This window comes from Symphalangus syndactylus, chromosome 3 (genome assembly GCF_028878055.3).
Source record: "Symphalangus syndactylus isolate Jambi chromosome 3, NHGRI_mSymSyn1-v2.1_pri, whole genome shotgun sequence".
In the NCBI taxonomy this organism is placed as follows: Eukaryota; Metazoa; Chordata; class Mammalia; order Primates; family Hylobatidae; genus Symphalangus; species Symphalangus syndactylus.
Window position 1 is genome coordinate 102,013,978 of NC_072425.2, and position 8,933 is coordinate 102,022,910.

An 8,933-nucleotide genomic window follows, 5' to 3' on the forward strand; every position below is an offset into this window, starting at 1 on the left:
TCCCTGTGGTTACTGGGATAAAGAATGACTTTTATTTTCATCTCTGGGCCTCTTTACATTTTTCTAAACTGAACATGTCCTACATATATTACTAGCAAGAATACTTTGCACATACCACACATGTAAAATAATTTTCTGCAAAGGTTTTAAACTTTAGAATAGAATAACATTGTATTAGGAATGGAATTTTGTATAGGGTGGGGAAAATTTATTAAATAGCATAGAGCCCATTGTTAGCAGCAAACTGTCACTCTGTCCAACACTGGAAATAAAATTAGCTTTTCATATAATTTCTTTCTTTTTTTTGAGATAGGGTCTCACTCTGTTGCCCAGGCTGGAGTGCAGTGTCACAATCATGGCTCATTTCAACCTCTCTCTCTCAGGCTCAGGTGACCCTCCCACCTCAGCCACCTGAGTAGCTGGGACAACAGGCATGCACCAACACACCTGGCTAACTTTTGTATTTTTTGTAGAGATGGAATTTTGCCATGTTGCCCAAGCTGGCCTTGAACTCCTGACCTCAAGCAATCCGCCTGCCTCAGCCTCCCAAAGTGCTGGGATTACAGGTGTGAGCCACCGCATCTGGCCATAATTTCTTATTATGCTAAACTATCATATATAACTACCAGAATTCTTTTAGCCCTTGCCTAAAACCCTCTACTCAGAAGGCACACAGAAGACACACAGCTAAGCACATGATACTATGTGTATAAAATGAAGATAATAATCATACCTGGCTCATGGGGTTCTTACATCTTATGATGTAAATAAAATAATACTTTTAAAGCTAGGCCTAGCTCAGTGCCTGGAACATAGTAAGCACTCAATAAATGTTATCTTGGTAGTTATGTTCTTATTGTTAGCTAAAGAACAGAAAAATTCTACAAAAAAAATGGTTGTTGATCTAAGAATTTCCTATCAGCCACCTGGCACACATACTTCATTTTAAAATAGTCTTGCAGTTAATGTAGATGGCATCTAAAGGAATCTTTGACACATTGTAATTATATAGCTCATTTTATTCTCCATACTTATCAAGGTTTTAATGAGTAATGAAAACAGGAAATGAAGCCATAATATAATTCAATTTTTTAAAATCATTTTTCCTGTTTATATTACCAAAAATGTTTGCAATATCAACAAAATGTTAGAGCTTTGTAATTACAATGTTATTTGAATTTTTATTTTTATGTAATTATTTATTTATTGGATTTGTCTCTCTGAAGATAATTTCTTATTTTTATTTGTGATTAAAAGCAGCTTTGAATTTAGCTATGTCCTTTACTATAATACAAAGAAAAAGCACATCTAAGTTCTTTGCAAATATCATTATACATTTGGACATGCACACACACACACACACACACACACACACACACATCACAAACTTGTCTCAATATATTTTATTTTCTATTTTTTTGAGACAGAGTCTCACTCTGTCACCTAGGCCGAAATGCGTTGGCATGATCTTTGCTCATTGCCATTTCCGCCTCCCAGGCTCAGCTTCCCTACTAGCTGGGACCACAGACACACACCACCACACTCAGTTAATTGTTTGTATTTTTGGTAGAGATGGGGTTTTACTATGTTGCCCAGGCTGATCTCCAACTCCTTAGCTCAAGTAATCTGTCTGCCTTGGCCTTCCAAAGTGTTAGGATTACAGGCATGAGCCACAGCACCCGACCTCAATATATTAAATCTACATTTGGTGAAATTGGAATGGCTAAATGTCCCACATTTTTTAAGGGAAATCATCTTAGTAGGGGGTCACATTTCTTGCTGAGGACGCATTAACTTGATGATTTCAAAGAATATGGTTTGGGTCTGGCATCACATTTCAAGATCAAAAATACAAACCTCAGTTACCTAGTAAGTGAAAGATCTACAATTATAACTGATAAGAAAGTGGTTCAGAAATATGAGTAGGATTTTAAACATTTAAACTTAGACTTGTTTGTCTCCCACTCTAAGAAAAGAACTATTTTTATGGGGGGAGCAAAAAAACCCAGACGACTTAATGGGAAATGTTCTCCTAAATTGCAGAATAAGGGTGTCTTCTGCCAAAAGCAGTCATTTCAGAAATGCCGTTAGGGACTATACCTCACATATCAACTTTGCTCCTTTCTACCTCATTCTTAGACCATCTTCTCAGAAGCCCTTGTATGTTTCCCTCTAGGACCATTCCTAATTAATGCCTTCTGTATTCCACCTCCTTTAAGGCTAGTCAAGCTTTTTCTGCTTTTTCAGCAAAAAGTTTTTTCTGGGTTATGTCAAGCCTTGCCCAGCCTCACTGATATGGTTTGGATCTGTGTCCCCACCAAATCTCATGTCAAACTGTAAATGTCAGAGGTGAGGCCTGGTGGGAGGTGATTGGATAAGGGGGCAATTTCTCATGGTTTAACACCATTCCCCTTGGTGCTGTCATTATGATAGTGAAGTCTCATAATATTTGGTTGTTTAGAAGCGTGTGGCAGCTGGGCACAGTGGCTCACGCCTGTAATCCCAGGACTTTGGGAGGCCAAGGTGGGCGGATCACCTGAGGTCAGGAAATCGAGACCAGCCTGGCCAACATGGTGAAACCCCATCTCTACTAAAAATACCAAAAATTAGCTGGGCGTAGTGGCGAGTGCCTGTAATCCCAGCTACTCAGAAGGCTGAGACAGGAGAATCTCTTAAATCTGGGAGGCAGAGGTTGCAGTGAGCCAAGATTGTACCATTGCACTCCAGCCTGGGCAACAAGAGCAAAACTCCATCTCAAAAAGAAAAAAAAAGTGTGTGGCACCTCCCCGCTATCCCTCTCTTCCTTCTGCTCTGGCCATGTGAAGTGCTTGCTTGCCCTTTGCTTTCTGCCATGATTGTAAGTTTCCTGAGGCCTCTCCAGAAGCTGAGCAGATGCCAGCATCATGCTTCCTGTACAGCCTGTGAAACTGTGAGCCAATTAAACCTTTTCTTTATAAATTACCCAGTCTTCGGTTCTTTATAGCAATGCAAGAATGGACTAATACACTCATCTAGCTTGTTTTCCAGCTAACAGGTTTATTTTTGGCCCAAGGAAGCAGGACACTGGGGAAGAGGGGGAGGTGCTCAGAGGTGGCTCAATAAACCATAATCATTTAGGACATAGCTGGGTAAACTGATTCCACCAATGATGATAGGATCCCATACTTTCTTGCATAAGCTCAGTGTGATTCTTTAACTTAATCAAAATTTCACATTTTAAACATTTATTTTATGTTTCTTTCTGTTTCTATCACATGCTTTACAGATAATCCATTTTAAAGCAAGAAAACAAGATAATTCAAGGTAAAAATTCAAAGGGGAAAGGATGGGAGTCTATGAAAGGTTGTTCCCTTACCTTCTCCCACTTAGAGCTAATTTACATTTGACCAAGTAGTGGTTCTATGTATATATTCCAGGTAGCAGATTACTCTTGTGGATAAATGGGGGATATCTTTTTCTCTTCCCTAGGGAAAAATGTATGACTCTAAATTTGGAAAACAAACAGGATCTGCCAATACAGGGCAGAATGTTAAAAAGAGGATGAATTTTGATTTCAGAAAATTTAGAAGAGAATGGCCGGGCACGGTGGCTCACGCTTGTAATCCCAGCACTTTGGGAGGCCGAGGCGGGCGGATCACGAGGTCAGGAGATCGAGACCACGGTGAAACCCCGTCTCTACTAAAAAATACAAAAAATTAGCCGGGCGTGGTGGCGGGCGCCTGTCGTCCCAGCTACTCGGAGAGGCTGAGGCAGGAGAATGGCGTGAACCCGGGAGGCGGAGGTTGCAGTGAGCCGAGATTGCGCCACTGTACTCCAGCCTGGGCGACAGAGCGAGACTCCGTCTCAAAAAAAAAAAAAAAAAAAAAAAAAAAGAAAATTTAGAAGAGAATGGATTTCTCAGGCAACTGAAAGAACATATTTGGATCTGTTAAGACTAAAGGAGACTTCAAGAGAACTGGACTTTGTGTTGGACAGACTGTCTGTGACAGGGAAAAAACCCCTTCTGAATGATTAGGAACGAATCAGTTAACTGGCTTGAGTTTCACATTCTTCATCTGTAAAATCTGGTGATTAGACTGGCCCAGCAAAAGATACAATACACATAAATTGGAATGAATCTGCATTTTCCAAGCCTGATGAATTTATTAAAACTGAATTAAGTCACTAACTGGCAGCCTGAAGATGAAAGGAAAGAACTCAGTCACGCTTCTTAAGGTAAAAGGGCAGTCTAACTGAGAATTTTGTTATCTCTGAGGACAAATTACAACGAGATAAAGACACTCAAGATCACATGGAAGGCTTCTGCTCCCACTGAGAGACTGCAATGTAAGGTATGGAAACAGAATATTCTCTATAGAAACATACATGTTAAAATATGAACACTTTTGTTCTTATTTCAATCCAAAAATAAATAAATGAATTAAATGTCAAAGATATCCATTCTAATTTGGGACTTCTCTGTTCATAACCTATTATGCAGTGGGCGCTAAAAATCTGTTCATGGTATATGACTGAATATTGTCTGTGAAATGTGTAGGTGTTAAATAAATGCCACGGTTTATTTATTATAAGAAACTTTTTTACGTTTTAACATCTCTGAAATGTGGATAAAATTTTATTTTATTTTACTTTATTTTATTTGAGATGGAGTTTAGCTTTTGTTGCCCAGGCTGGAATGCAACGGCACGATCTTGGCTCACTGCAACCTCCGCCTCCCCAATTCAAGTGATTCTCCTGCCTCAGCCTCTCCAGTAGCTGGGATTACGGGCCCCTGCCACCATGCCTGGCTAATTTTTGTATTTTTAGTAGAGATGGGGTTTTACCATGTCGGCCAGGCTGGTCTCGAACTCCTGACCTCAGGTGATCCACCTGCCTCAGCCTCCCAAAGTGCTGGGATTACAGGTGTGAGCCATTGTGCCTGGCCCTGAAATGTGGATAAAATTTTAAATGAATGGCTTGTTGTTGTTTAATTGGCAGCATCTTTTTTCTTGGCACCACTTAAAATAATGGCACAATTTATGATGGTGTCTTAGATTTGATGAAGTAATTAATCAAATCATGAGGTATTTGATGAACTCTCTTCAATAGGGACATCATAGATGTTTTAATATTTGTGAATTATCTTAGGATAAGCTGGAAAATGCTAAAGAAAAATTCATTAGAACGTCTGGTCTTGTGAGCAAAAAGGAAAAGCATTGTCAGGAGGAAGTTCTTGGGTAAAGACAGTGAGCTTAATGACATCCATAGTGACTTAGGTCTGGCATCTAACTCAGCTATGTCTTTCCTGCCTCACTCCCAAACCTCATAAAGCTGGGTCTAGTCAGTTTCAGTCCCTTTGTATTGTGCTAGAATTCAATGACACACTGCAGCCCCTGGAAAAGATTCATTTACCTTAATAATGTCCATAATAACAGATATAATACATTTTTTAGGCATTATATTTATCCAAGGTTTGACTATAAAAGGTCTTGTACTTTTAAAAGACCTATAACCTCATAAGATTCATCTAAAGTAAATGCATTTTTTAAAACATAACTAAAGTATTTTTGTCACCCTATTTATATCAGCCCAAAACAGCATCAGTTCTTCAACAAGGGCTTCAGAGATCTTAAGTTAAAGGACAAAGCAGTGAATTAGTTAGTACTATGGAAGATTTAAACCCAAAACTTACTGTTTTAAAAAGATGAATATATATACACACACATATCATATATAGGTATGTATATAAGGCTTGGAAGGGTGTGTCAAAAGTTGTTACTTTGGAATGAAAAGTATCTGAGTTTGTTTTTTCCTCTTCTGTGTTTCTAAATTTTGCCATAGTAAGCATGTATTGCATTTGCAGTAATTTTAAAAAGCAGTAAGTATGATAGCATTTCCCTTCCCCCCCCCCTTTTTTTTACAGTTAAACAGTGGGTACTGTAAGGTACAGCTGGCATAGTTAAGGATGTATCTTCAAAGATGCATTGGCTTAATTTTTTTCCTACAAAGTTACAGGCACCATCCAGTCCAGCCACAAAGCCCAATTTAGAGTTAGCCGTACATGAGGCAGTGGGGGCCCACAAGCTAATGTATAAGAAATAATTCTTCCCTCCCTATTGATAAACATGGTGACTTCTACACATTTTTATGTGTTGGACAATATATGCATAAACTTGCAATTTGCCTTCTCTGGCCAATGCATAATTTTATTTTTCTTCTTTGTTTCGCATACAAATATACATAACAGTTTTATTTATAATACCCCTGAACCGGAACGAAGCCAAATGTCCATCAATATGTGAATGTATAAACAAATTGTGTACTATCCATACAATAAAATACTACTCAGCAATAAAAAGGAATGGACTACTAGTACAGGTAACAACAAAATGCATAATTTTCTTGACCTGGGTTTTCTTCAGATTGCTGGAGCTGGAGAGTCTTTTATTTATTTGATGTCACTTCAGTTTGTTAAAGGATAAAACCCTTTTAGTACAGGCTTTTCTCCTACCATAACCACATTTATGCCAAATTTAAAATATTGGTAAGCCTATTTGAAAATCAGTTGTAGAAAAAATAAAATGTCCTCTTTTGCTTAGCTATTAACATAATTTTAGGCTGCTGTGCCTCCTTTACCACCATGTATTTGGTAGAAAATTGTATTTCTGCTTTTTATAGTATTCATAAATAAAAGTCAGTATTTTTCGGTTCTTTGCTTCTTCAAATCATGTTATTAACATTTATTGAAACATAGCTCTTTCTTCTTTTACCTTAGGTGTATAATCTCATCAACTTTGCAGGAAAAACAGATACCCTTAAGGTCTGAATTGGTGTTTGAATAGATAAGCTCACTTTTAGTCCATGTCTAATAATATTACATTATTGTTTAGGAAGAGATAGCAAGTTATTTCTTAAAATTTTTATATACTCTTTCTGTCATCGAGTAACAACTGAATTATCCTACTGATAATAGGATTCATATATAAAACTGTGGATGATGTCTAGCTACTCTATTTTTGCCAAAAGGAGAACACAGATAAACATTATGCCATGGCCAGCATTTCAGTGACTTTAGGAACTTATATGCAGTTAGCGCCTCTTCACATACTGCTCAGAAAGCATGTTCTCCAGTGATTTCAGAGAGAGGACAAGAGGGACTCCAAAGGAGAATTTATAGGATGTTTGTCAAATCTGGGGCAATAGAGCATCTCTAAGTCTCAGTTTCCTCCCTGGTGAAAGAAAGATGATAATTCCTTCCTCACGGGATGGTTGTAACTACTAAATGGGATGATGCAGTTAGACAAAAAGTTTGTGAAGCACTATGTTGGTATTATTATTATCGCACAAATACGAACAATGAGCATAGTAGGCCAGACCTTATTAAATTCAGTACTTTAGATGGTGTATAAGCACACAGAGTAGCCAGGGAGTAGGCTCTGGAGAGGGGTACAGACGGGACAGGCTGAACGCTATTAACCCTGGAATTACAAAACCCACTGCCAGAATTTCCTGGTTTGCAGTACCGTTCATGTTCATTCAAGGTAAAGGGCGCACTCTGCCTCTCTCATAGCAAAGGAATTCCTCCTCTGGCAAAGATGCTGATGTCACTGATGTCACACAATTTAGTATCAGTAAACATGGGCATAGTAATGGAAAGGAGGAGGTTAGCATTCTCTTGAGGGAGTTCAAGGAAGCTTTTCCAACTGGGAATTGAGGTTGGTGGGGAAATATGACTTAAACAGCTAACGGGCATTAACTAAATACCACACAACAAATGCTGGCCAGATAAAACATAGATGAACTATCCCTGTATCCACGTGCACACCTAACACCTGTTAACATAGCAATTGTGCACCCCAAGTAAGAGAGTTAAAGATAACTGATTAGATGATTCCATTGTCCTGGGTAGGAAGATACCTGGTAGCTGAAAAGCTCTGCTCTATTTTCTGTTAGCAGAGATTCTGCTACCATCATTTTCTTGTTTTGCAGCAACGGAGACAAAGATTTTCCTGAGCAGCGTCAGTAACAAAGAAATGAGACAAATTATTAAGAAACTGATGGGCATTCATTGAAGAGCAACAAATATGATTTATAAGTCTGAAGGGACTGCCTTCAGAGGGAAGATGAAAGAGACAAGTCTCCCAGCATGACCATGTGGCTCTAACGGGACTGGCTCATTGGCAACAAGTACTTGAAGGGTGTAAATAGCGGGGACAGAGAGAAATTATTTAGTGTCCAAGGGGACAGCAGGAGGAGTGATGGAAATGAAAGTCAAAACAAAGATGATTTAGGCAGCTGAACGAGTCACATGCCCTAATGGAGAGATCTATTATAGGCTGTATGGCACCATCCCTTGGGAAGGGTGGAAACCCCATCACTTGTGCCATTTACAATTGGAAAAGGCATTAAAAAGTAGATCAGTCTGTTGGAGAGGGAAAAAACACCGCAGGTCCTCAGAGAATCAGTGGGATTACTTAATAAGTCTTTTCCATCTGAAATTACTGTGATGTAGTTCGTATGCTTGGGGACCTGAGGTGCTAGAATAATTTTTCCATTATTTGGGCTTCTTTACTATTACTACAAGGCCTCAGTGAAGAAATGATAAAAGGTCTTTCCGCATTGTAAGTGGAAGCCCACAGTGTACTGATGCTTTAGTATGAAGGCAGAACTGACTATGATAAGTTTCACATTGTGATGTCGGTGTAAATAAATACAAACGTAATACCAATTAAGTCTCAAAACAACATACATATATTGACTGAGACCAAAGGCAGAGGGAAAGGACCTTTGTCACAGTTAGATGGTGGCTGAATAAATGAAAATTCAAGTAGTTTATTCTCTCATCTAGAAAAATACATGTCTAAATACTTAGAGTCTATCTTTACAAAAAAAAAATAAGAAAAAAATGGCCTTAAAACTATCAAGAAACATTTACTGTGTAGGAACTTTAGGAC

The 8,933-nt window shown here is 38.5% G+C and overlaps 1 long non-coding RNA gene across 2 annotated transcripts in view; it reads left to right on the forward strand.

Annotated features, from left to right (window-relative positions):
* Nucleotides 1–8,707, forward strand: part of LOC129479466 (uncharacterized) — a 30,866-nt gene extending 22,159 nt beyond the window's left edge. Inside the window, exons 4-5 of one of the 2 annotated variants that reach the window (XR_010120278.1) lie at nucleotides 3,266–3,303; nucleotides 3,469–4,436. This is a non-coding gene — a long non-coding RNA (uncharacterized lncRNA). Of the gene's footprint in view, nucleotides 1–3,265; nucleotides 3,304–3,468; nucleotides 4,437–7,968 lie in introns of those variants that run through there. The other variant, XR_008656689.2, reaches the window with a different exon arrangement.
* The last annotated feature ends 226 nt before the right edge of the window (nucleotides 8,708–8,933 follow it).